The sequence below is a fragment of the Carlito syrichta genome, unplaced genomic scaffold, assembly GCF_000164805.1.
Source record: "Carlito syrichta isolate Samal-C Ts95f unplaced genomic scaffold, Tarsius_syrichta-2.0.1 Scaffold304294, whole genome shotgun sequence".
Classification (NCBI taxonomy): Eukaryota; Metazoa; Chordata; class Mammalia; order Primates; family Tarsiidae; genus Carlito; species Carlito syrichta.
In genome coordinates this window covers 94,691-106,665 of record NW_007248390.1, presented here as the reverse complement: position 1 = coordinate 106,665, position 11,975 = coordinate 94,691, and positions in this window count along the sequence as shown.

Sequence of the window (11,975 nt, the reverse complement as noted above, 5' to 3'; positions counted from 1 at the left end):
ATATACAGTATTAGATAAATGAGAATTATTGTTATTAACTTAATTTCCCTTTATCACCTAGTATAGATTCATCATCCATGACTTTATTGCATAGATAGAATAATAAACCAGGGATTGGCACTACTAGGGGAAAATAAACAAAAAAAATCATTTCCAAAATGAAAGTCCTCTATTAAATGACTCCTCTATGAAGTATTCCTATTTTACTTGAAAATTCTCATATCTCACTGTGTGCACATTTCGCTGTATAAATTCATACGAATCTGAGGCTTCCATGTTTACTAATGGAGATGAAGAGAAGTCAAACCTAATAGAAGATAATTTGACTCACCATTGTCATAATGGGTACTTCTAACTTAAGTCTTGCATTAATAATTCTGGTGTCCAGTTTGGCTTTATCATTAGCTACCTGTATGGTCCCGACAAAGCATTAAAACTGTCTGTTAACTTTATGACCTCTTCCAGAAAATAGAAGTACTAATACCACCAAAGGCTGTAACAATAATCAAATAAAAAGTAAAAATGGTTGACTGACTGTAAATGATTATGGACAGGTAAGTGTTCTTTTGATTTTTAGAATATTTACTAACCAACACTTGTGCAGATTTGCTGTGTTGAAACCATGCCACTAGCTGGTTTACTTGAGTCTAAGTCTAATACAGGCAAGGCTAGAGATGAGTGGGAAATTTCAAAAGCAGTCCTAGGAAACATGTTAGAATGATGTGATGTTTTAAACTACCATTATCCCTAGGCATTTGCTTGAATCTATCTATACAAGGCAAATGTTTCCCAACTGTAGACAATACATATGGAAAGATTTTAGAGTGATTTGTGATACATAAAATAATGTGTAAATTATTTTCACACTGTTTGTAAACCAGCATACACATTTTACCAACAACCCATGGATTTTCATGCTTGGAAAATGACCATATATAAGAACATATATCCATTACATTTATTTCATTGGCATCATTTGACTAACTACTAAGCCTTATGAAACTGAGCAATTCAGACTCATTGTTTAGAGTCCTGTCAGTCTCACTGAGAAGCTATTTGATGTTATCATCCCTTTGTTGTGTTCTTCAGTAACTGGACAGAATGCTCTTTAAGAAGAGACTATCTCTGTCATTTCTCTTTCTTTGGATACTTTTGGTGTCAGAGGGTTAAAAAAAATGATTTGAAACAACTCAATAAGGTAATATTGGGATGCTTTAGAATAGTGGAGACTTTAAAAGCTTTGAGAATGCTCTTAAAGTTATATGGATTTTTTTTCCTTTTTATAGCCAGTCAAAAATTATATTTTAAAATTCTACAGTTCAAGGGTAAAAGCAATTATCAAAATGCAATAAACTTCTAAGTAAAGTACAAATTGCTTCTGTGGCCTTAACTGTCAAAATAGAGAACTTCTGGTAATGTGTTTCATGAGTCAATCAGCAGGATTCTTCCCCCACATTTTGACAACAGGGTAGGGGGAGAGGTCAGCATAGAACTTTAAGAAGATGCTATTGGAAGAACCAGACTTGAGAAAATGGTAAGAAGTTAACATTTGACTATTTTTTTTCTTGATCCTTTTTGTGACAGCTTTTTCTCTCGGTTACTGCTTTCCTCACACCAAGCCTGATTCACACTTTCTGAAAGGAGAAAAGAAAGTAGCTGTTTTCATGGTGAGAGATGAGAAACCTGGTATCTTGCTCATTGTAGAAATGTAATAAATATCTATCTGTCGGTTGATCGCTTCTCTTAACTTATTTCATTTATATTCCACACCACATTATAGAATGTTTAGGACCCTAGAGACATAGAATTGGGGATTTAAAAAGGATTTTATCTGACATCTAATCTAACTTCAGACAAGAGAAGGAGTCCTTTCTGCAATATCCCAGGCTGATTGTCATCTATCATTTCTTTGAATCATTTTAGTGTGCCAGAAGAAACTACTTCTAAGGTAACCTATTCCATTGTTGGATAGTCTAATGTTTTAAAAAGTTTTAAGAAAATCTTTCTCTCTTTAAATTTCACCCAAGTTTCTGGATATGCCTTCTGATGCAAAACAGACTAAAGATTTCCAAGGGTTGAGGTCAAATGAAAAATACTCTTCAGAATCTGAATGACATGAGTTGGGTTTGGGCTCTACTCCTTACTAGCTATTGGGTGGACAAATTTCTTACTTCTCACCTCCATTTTTTGGTGTTTTTGTTGTTTTTTTCCATTAAGAAATTGGTGATAAAATACCTAGGCCATGAACTCACAGGTCATTGAGAAGTCTACACGTGGTAAACTACATGCATTCTCTTCCACTTCCAAGATTCTACTGTTGACACTAAAATAGTTCACTCATCATAGTAATTTTGTTAGATATTCTTGTATTATGTTTTTTCAAGCCAGAGTGTCAATCGGCCTTACCAGTCACAGTTTCTATAATATCTCCCTTAAAGTTATCTATGCTGTAAAAATTTGTTGGTTCATGAATTTTCCAATATGAAAATACCCTTGGAGGAATACTACAAAACATCATCTATAGCCCCCAAAATGCATTCAAACTAAGTCATAAAAGAAAGTAGAATGTCTTACAGATGTTTCATCTGAGTATAAGAGGAAAGAAAAGAGGTGGGTCTAGAGGCTATGATGAGTAAGAGTTCACAGGGGAGATGAGCAGGGGAAAAAAAGATAATTTTGACTTTCTTCAATTTTGTAAAGACTTGGTACTAAGTTATCAATTTTGATTAATATTTTCAAGTCCTTAGAACTAGTCTCCTTAGGCCCAAGTTTTTAATACATACCTATCAAACACACACATACACACACACACACACACACACACACAAACACACACTCAAACACACAGGTAGCTAATGTACCTTCTACTAAAGGTTGTGTGCCAGATATAGACACTACTAAAACTGGATATTAACCACCCTCTTCTTAAACACTCTTAGAGTTTAAGAAACAGTCACTTGGGCTACCATGCTTATTTCTTTAGTCTGGCTTTTCATACTTTTTCTTATCTTTTTTCTTTGTATGTTTTTCCCACCCTACTTCAGTTCCTGCAACCCCTGGACTCTTTCTTCATCTCATCTTTCTACTTCTCTGTTTTATGGAGTCTTTTTTCCTCCAACTTATGACTACTGTTTTCAAAATCAAGCTCTCTTTCTGGATTATGCACAACTGTTTAGCTTTCTACTTTCAAATACATTGTCATGCTTACTTTTTTATATATGAAAGTTCATTGCCATCCACTAGGTGTGATAAAGGGGTTAACATACTCTATATCTCATCAATCAGACACTCAAACATGTTTAAAAATGTTTTGATATTCTACTTTCTCTTTCCCATATGAGAAGAACTTGTCATTTGTCCCAACGCAACAGCACAGATCCAGGAAATGTAATTTCATTCTGTGCCTAGAAGAACAGAACCAATGACCACCACACTTAGTAGAAATTATAAGACTGAGGAATGATTGTGGTTCACATTTCTCTCCATCCATGACCTCCAAGAAACCTAACCCTAACACACTAAGTCTCTATCTTAGAAAAACAAAATAAAACAAAACAAAACAAAAAACTTAGCTCAAACTCTAACTCACTGTAATAAACCTGGGCAAAATCTTAGAGCAATTTCCCAACTTGACTATGCTTAGGGATCATATGAGAAGTTATGAAAATTGCAGTTCCTAGGCTACCTTCTCAGTGTGATTCAGTATGGAAAAGTAAAGCTTTTCCAAAAAGCTACCTTGATCTATAGTTATCTTTGGAAAACACTGATGTAATCAGCCTGAAGCAATTTTTTTCCTCCACATTCATAAAAATGAGGTTAGAGTTATAGAAACAAGTATGATCCAAGCTGATGTATAAAAAAAATACAGTTTATGTCCTCCTTTTCCTAAAAAATCAGATTGAACATATTTTGGGTCTTGGTACCCAAAGTGTGGTAAATGAACTAGCAGCTTTACCTAACATTAACATGGAGACATAACCCATAGCTCAAGAGGACTAAGGAAACCATTTGGAACAGGTACACCAGGGTATTCTTGTGATACAAAACTTGGGACCTCAGCTAAAAAGTCTTTAACTTTATTTTAGTTTAGTTCCTAAATTATAAAATCAAATGTTTTCCTCCACTGTTAAACTGTAAACTACTTAAAGACAGGAATGTGTGGTATCTACTATTTTCTGCACCTTACTTATAAAAAATGGAGTATCGTGAATGGTCAACATGGAATAAGTGCTTATGAATGAAAATGGAGATAAAGATTATAGAGGGTAGATAGGATTTCATTAACATAGAATTTTTTAAAAAAATAATATTAATAAGGCAGATATTAAAAGGCAAGGGTGGCTAATCTGTCCCAGGAGATAGTAAATTCCATCTGGAAACAGATTGTATGTTTTATTTCCCTTTGTTTCTCCCCACAGTGCCCAACAATGAGTTTATCTATAGTGACTATTAAAGAACTATTTTCTGAATTGATCTTGATTCAAAGGAAGAGTCAAAAAGATAAGGGAAAAAAAAAAAAGATTCCATCATGCTATTGGCATTTTGCTTATTGGGGATATTTTGCATTACTTTGGATAGTTGCTTTTCAAAGATAAATTGACATTCACTCTCAAATTTTTCTCAGAGAGTGAAGGAGATGTGAGAAAAAACTAAACTTTTGTTTACATCAGAAGATTAAATAGGCACAGTGTTAGAATATTCAATGGAGGAACCATGATAGATAAGTTGTCAAAGAGAACTTCAGAAACCACTCAATGATTAAAAAAAAAAAAGATAAATAAATATACAGCCTTATCTTCTGATGTGAAGTCTCTTGCAACTTCACTTTTAAATATGTATGACTAAAGCCTTACTGCTTTATCCTAGTCTTCAAACCGCAGGAAGGGAAGATCTTTTACAGGGGACTGGTAAACCAGCACACTGAGAATGAAAATGAAGTCAGGATTCATTGGTGTGTGGGGAGGAGTGTGGGGTGCGTGTGCATTAGGGGAGTGATGAAGGATGCTGAGCTTAAAAGCAGCCTGTCTTTCATGGAAGAATGTCTATGCTTCTTTGTAGTCCTAATGCATATAATTCTGTGTCAAAAAAATCTTACTCATCTTCAAGTAGCCAAATGAAGAAAAAAAATAAAAAATAAAAGAAATAAGATCTGAGCACTGTTCATTATCCAGGTACTTATAATTTTTTTGGGGGGGGAGGTGGGTGAGGGAAGAATGGCAAAGCTAGACATTTGAAGGGCTTTATTTCATTCTTGTTTGAATGTTTGCTGTGAGCAAGACAAGGAATAGCAGAGCTAACGAAAAATGAAAGGGTTAAACATTATTACAGCACATGTTGGCCCAGTGTGATTATGTTCAGGGGCAATTTTAACTTTCTAAAGTGAGCAATTTGAGGAGCAGTTTAAGTACAAAAATGATATTTCCCCCCTCACTTTACAAAGTCTCTAAGCTGCAAAATTGAACATTTCTATGAAAATCACATTTTTCAGCATAGTGATGCAGTTGTGAAGGACAGGGCAATTGAGTGCACTGGAAAAAGTTAATGTGTTCTACTGACACTGCACGGAGAGGCCAAGTAGATCAAACTCTTTTACCCCCAAATTGGGCACCTTCTTTCTATATACCTAGGAAAATCTATCACAAGGAGGTTTTGGAATGCACAAGTGCCCACACATATCCTAATGTGAGCTGGTGTGCATTTTGGTAAAAAATGTCTATTCCCTTTTCTCATCTCCTTTTTAAAAAACCACTTTATTAAGGTATGATCAACACATAAAAGTTTACACATATCTAATGTATCTATCTCAATGACTTTGGTATAGTATACACCTGTGAAACTATTTCGCCATCAAGGCCATAAACATATTCTTCCCCTCCCAAAGGATTTTTCCACCCCCTTTATTACTATTATTAATATGTGTGTGTGATAAGAACAGTTAGCATACAATCTACTCACTTAAGCAAATTTAAAGAACACAATAGAGTGTTGTTAACTACAGGTACTATACTGTACAGTAAATATCCAGAGCGTATTTAACTTGCATAACTAAAATTTTGAACATTACCTTCCCACTTTCCTTTTCTCCCTGGCCCTTGAAAACCATCATCCGACTCTCTGCTTCTATAAGTTTTATTATTTGAGATTCCACATAAAAGTGTGGTCATATAGTATTTTGTTTTTCTATGTCTGTCTTGTTTGACTTAGCATAATGTTCTCTAGGTCCACCCATATGGTCACAGTTGACAGAATTCAAAATCAGGATCTCAAAGGGACAGCTATACTCCCGTGTTCACTGTAGCATTTTTTTTTTTTTAAACAACTACGGAAACAATCTCCACCATTTCATGTAGACCAAAGACTACATCACAGACTGGTTAGCAGTTCTGAACACCTGGATAAAATAATAAAATCTGACTACAAAAAAAAATCTGTTTGAGTCAGTTAATTTGGGGTAATACAGTCTTTCTAATCTCTCATTTGATATTTTCTTATTCTACACATGAAACAGAAGCACAATGTGCCAACTATCCCTTCCTTTCGTCTCCATTCAACTTAGCACCAATCATTGTAATGCTCCAACTCAGGACAGAGTGCGCTAATGCAATCAGCAAAACTTCTATTTATAACTACTGAATACAAGGCACCATATGGGGAAACAGCACACCGTATCTGCTTTTTAGAAGTTTATCTTCTGTTAATATTAATAAGCATTTATTTATAGACATTTATAGACAATAAATAAGCATTTATTGCCTATAACATAAAATCTGCCCTTTACTCATGTGATGCACTTTTTATGTTAGTAAGTTTAATAAAAGTAGATTCTGTTTTCTTAACTAAAAAATATGTTTCATAAAGTCCTGTGTAACATGTGTTTTTATTTTAATTTACAATAGGACCTAGCACAAAAGGTAAGATTTGAAAAAAATATATATCAGTGTCATTGTGTTCAATTATCATGGCACCATGTTTAAAATACTTTTTAAAATATATTTTTATTTATTAATAATTTGGATTCAGAAAACTAGAGTTGAGTCTTTTTTTTTCTTCATTATAATGGTTGAGCAAGTTTTAATATATAACAAATGTCAATTAAAGCTAGCTTATTTGTTCTTTGTTATATCAGCAATCCTCAGGTGGAATAGAACTTTGAAAAAATATGAGAAGTATACAGGTTGACTCCTCAGCATAGAGTACATGTAAAATACCACCTCAAAGATTTTAAAGTAAAAGGAGATACTAAATTATAATGAAAATATAAATATTGGAATACATGGCTGAATTTTTAAAATAAAAAGTATGCATAATTGTGTGTTTCAGAAATTTTAATAAGTATGCTTAGATGTGGCATACGAGAAAAAAGCAATGGATAATTTAGAGCTTGGTTATGTTTGACTCATTGCTTCATCTGAAGAGAGCAAATCACTATAGAAAGTTGGCTTATGAGCTACACCTTAAAGCAACTTGCATGCCTGGAAGAAATTTCTGATCTCAGTTCAGGGAGGTGGGAATCAAGAAGTCCTTAATCCTTGACAAACTGAATTTATTTGTACCTGAAACTCAAGAATGTTAATGGCTGTGGCTAAGTATGACAAGTAGATATTCACAGTACAGAAAAATGTTTGGCAGATGATTAGTTGTATCCCAATATCTATTGTCTGCGTAATTTTTAGCAATAGAGTTGTAGCCAGGCATGTGGCCATCCAACTAAAAATTATATTCCCCACCCACTTATGGTCAGGTGAACAAGTTCTGGCCAATGAGATAAGAGGAACTGATTTGTGTCCATGTCTGGTCTTGCCTAGAAAACATCTGGCTTTGTGTTCTGCTGATTCCTTTTCCTTACCAGCAGCTCAAAAATGACGAGTACAAAAAAATGACACATAAGAAAAAGCATGTTAAAAATAGCAGCAGTGCCTCCCGCCTTGGACTTTTGGAATACGACTTGATTGTTACATGATAGAGAAACTTTATCCAGTTTGAGGTGCTGTATTCTTGTCTTCCTTTCCTTATTTTTTTCCTCACAAACCTTAGCAAGTAACTCAACTAATAGCAATAATTTGTTTGATTTCATCAGTTTATGTAATATAATGCAGATTTTCAAGAGTGTTGATAACAGAATACACTATTGTCCACTGAAGACAACTATAAATGCCTTTGTAGGTGGCACACATGTATTGTACTACATCACATATTGAAATAAGTCATATAGTTTTATTTGGAAGCAAAAAAGTAGCAGGGCCTAAACAAAGATCAAAGAAGAAAAATCAAGAAGCCATGAAGAGGAGTAAAGATTATGCTCATAAAATCTACATCACTATAAAAAACTGTGAGCTTCTTTGAGAGGTAATTTAGGCCATGAAAATTGATGAGGGAAAGCATATGAATTGAGAAATTGAGATTAGAAATTTACCTTTTCTAGTTTTCTGGTCAAGTAGCTTAGGAATTTTCAGGGTCGGGAACCAGGTGGTACATTTTCACCTACTGTGATCATTTTTAAAATTGGTGAAAATTAGGAAACATGATGCCTTTGAAATACCAGTTGTGTGGAGAATTGGGCTTGAGGGGTAGCAGCTGGGCACAGAAAGACTGGCAGGAACCCAAATGACCCAGGTAACTTCTCAGACCTCTGAAAGGTCAGGCCTAGTTAGATTATAAGAAGTGGAGGTCAATCCATTTTTCATATCTACTGTCACAATTTCTGTGGGTAGTCAGAAAGATGGTGGTCAAAGTTTCTATAACAGACTAAAAAGTTAGTGGTTGAATAGAAAAACACACATTTTTCTATGCCTGTGACAGACAATGTGATAGTCCCCATTATTTTCTCTTTCAAGATCTATTAACTAATCACATCTTTACACATGAGGCTAAAAATATCCAGTACTATGTGCATTGTATTATACTTGCCCCTGAACAAATACATGGTAAGGTAGATATTCTGTGTCACCTTGGAGGCAATGCGAGAAAATGGCATCATCTCTGACCTGGCCATAATGAATAGCAGGTTTCTCTTGCAGCCTCTGCCCTCCTTCTGATTTTGACTAATATCTGTCAGCTCAAGGCCCACAAGAGCAGCTTTTGACTCACTTGCCAACTTACTTAGAGCCATTGATCCAGTAATTCCACATAGATAAAATCAGAACCCAAGGATAAACCTGTATTTTCCCATCATATCAATAAAAGGATTTGAGTCCTAAAAAGGATTATAAGTCCTAAAAAGAACTTATAAAATAATTCAGTTATATGAAAAAAACTGGTTTCTTACAAAATTACAATATAGGATACCAGTCAGTTATCATGAATAAACAATTATTTCCATATATATTCTCGGTGCACATGTATATATAATTTTAGCTTTTAGAGTGGGTAAGAAATGTATGTTTAGGAAAGAGAATGATTGAACAATAGATAGCATAGGGCAAAAGAAAATTTCTCACAATCACTTTCACCTGCTGAAACCCCATTCATCCTTCCATGCTCAATGTCCTGAAATTTTTATCACACAATCAGTAACTTTTCTTCTTTTGATGAATTTCTATAATATTTGTGACTCCATTTACAGGATTTTTGTACCATATTATAGCTATTTTGATGTTATTTTGTTCTCTCCCATTACATTTAAATATCTTATTAAGACAATTCAATTTTCCATTTTTTTTTTTTACATTTCATATGGCTTCTTTCTCAAAGTTGATATGGTGAGGCTGTTAACTGTTAGCAATACATTTCCTTTTATTTCTTGTTCCATTATTAATAGAGGTGAAACGGAATGTGGTAGATTTATCTGACACTATGATTTCCATCCTTTCTTTTAGCTAGGTTTGTTCATGTAATAAAACTAACATCAATGGAATATGAACAAATATAACGTGCAACTTTCACTTAATTTAAGGTAAATTTTCTGGCTCTGAACTTCCTATCTTTCTCCCTCTGTGCTAGTGGATATGCCAGTGAGGACAGTAACTTTGGAGGTTGCATATTAAAGACATTAGAATCCCCATCACTTTGAATTCCTGAAGCAGATCCCCTGATATCTTGAAATCCACACCTTGGACTATAATATGAAAGAAAAATCAAAATTAATGTTACTGTTTTTGTTGTTTTTCTAAATCACTGAATCTTGGGTATTTTTGTCACAAAAGTTTCAACTACCCTACTACAATTCATGTGGAATAAATACTTATTTGAATTGATGGATAGATGTTTGCATGCATGGATTCAGGAATTAAAGAATTTAGAGCCAAAATACTGAGATTGTGTCAAAAGAAACAAAAAAGGAAATAGTGTTGTGACATTGACTTCTCAAAAAAGCTTGCAGATGATAATAGAGTCCTGACAAAATTTGAAAAACAAAATGGACTTCTTTTAAAAAGAAAATAAAAATATTCTATGTTAGAAATGATTATTTTGATAAAGTAGAAAAAGCTGTTCTACAGCTATTGAGCTCTCTAAAATACAGTGTGCTGTGTTATATGTAAACCAAGCATCATAACAAAGGATATATCCTGAAATGTCTCATCAATCAAGATAAAGTCATTGTTTTAATACTAAAACTGGATGGCTAAAGTTTGATACTGATAATAGGTTCACAATAATTATATAATATTATTGAATAAAAATGGACCAGGATGAAGAATCTATGTTAAAAAAAAAAAAATAGCAAACACTTAGGATGCTAAGCTAATGTATACAAGGAAAAACTAATGTCATATTAGAGTCAAGAAATTTTTACTGAAGAAGTTTTGTTTATACTATGAAATAGACAATGATAAAGGTAGTCAAAGAGGTGAAAGAAGAAATTTTTAGAGATGATGTACAAGGTCTTGAGATAGAAAAATGCAATGGCTAAACCGAAAATGAAGAAAAGTGTGAATGGCAGGTGACAAAGAATAGCAGGTCAAAATGGCAAGATCAGCAGAGGCCATAGTTTGAAAGATCATTAAATTAGGATCCATGGTAAATGTTGCATTTTACATTGCAAACTCAAATCTGTACACACATGAACTCACACAACACACACACACACACACACACAAACACACACACACACAAACACACACATTTCCTGAAACAATAATACCGCTAAATATGGGTGATGTCCTTTGGATTTTCTCTTCTTCCTGTTATATTCCTTTAAAAATAGTTCATCACACTTCACTAATGGGTTGGTCTGCAAACAGTTAAAGCATTGATTTAACTCATGATAACTATTTTAAATTTTGTGCTAAGCAATGGGATTAATTGATTGTTTTAATGAAGGGGTGAGAGGATGTTCGGCAGAATCAGATTTGTTTATTGAAAATAATCTGTCCACTTGCAGTGTCAAGATGGATTGGATGGAATCAGAATATATTTAAAGAGATCAATTTCAGATGTTTTGACAAAAGATGATTGTGGCATCTAATAGGATGAAAACATAGATGATATCGTAATGGTGTGACTATATAAATGAGACAAAGAGACAAGTATTGAAAGAATTAAACTGCTAGACTATGTTTTCAATATACCCTTAAGAAACCTCTATGTACCACTTGGATGAAGACAATCACCCATTCGCACATGTATTAATCAATTACATTCAGTCTTGCTTTCAACAAATGGTCCATGCCTTTGAGGAGTTCAGATCTGGGGAGTACAGATAAACATTGAAACACTTACTTGCAAATAGAGCATGATATGTTGTGGGAAAGAAACTTGTACTTGAAATGAGAGCACAAAAGATAAAGAAGCCTTTTTTTAAAAAAAGAAAAAAAAGCCAGGCTCGGTGGTTCAACCTGTAATCCCACGCCTTTGGGAGGCTGAGGTGAGTAGATTGCCTGATTCCGCGGGTTCGAGACCTGACTGGGCAGCGAGACCTCATCTCTACAGAAAATCAAAAAATCAGCTGGGCGTGGTGGCGCATGCCTGTCATTCCAGCTACTTGGAAGGCTGAGGAGGAAGGATCGCCGGAGCCCAGTAGGTCGAGGCTGTGGTGG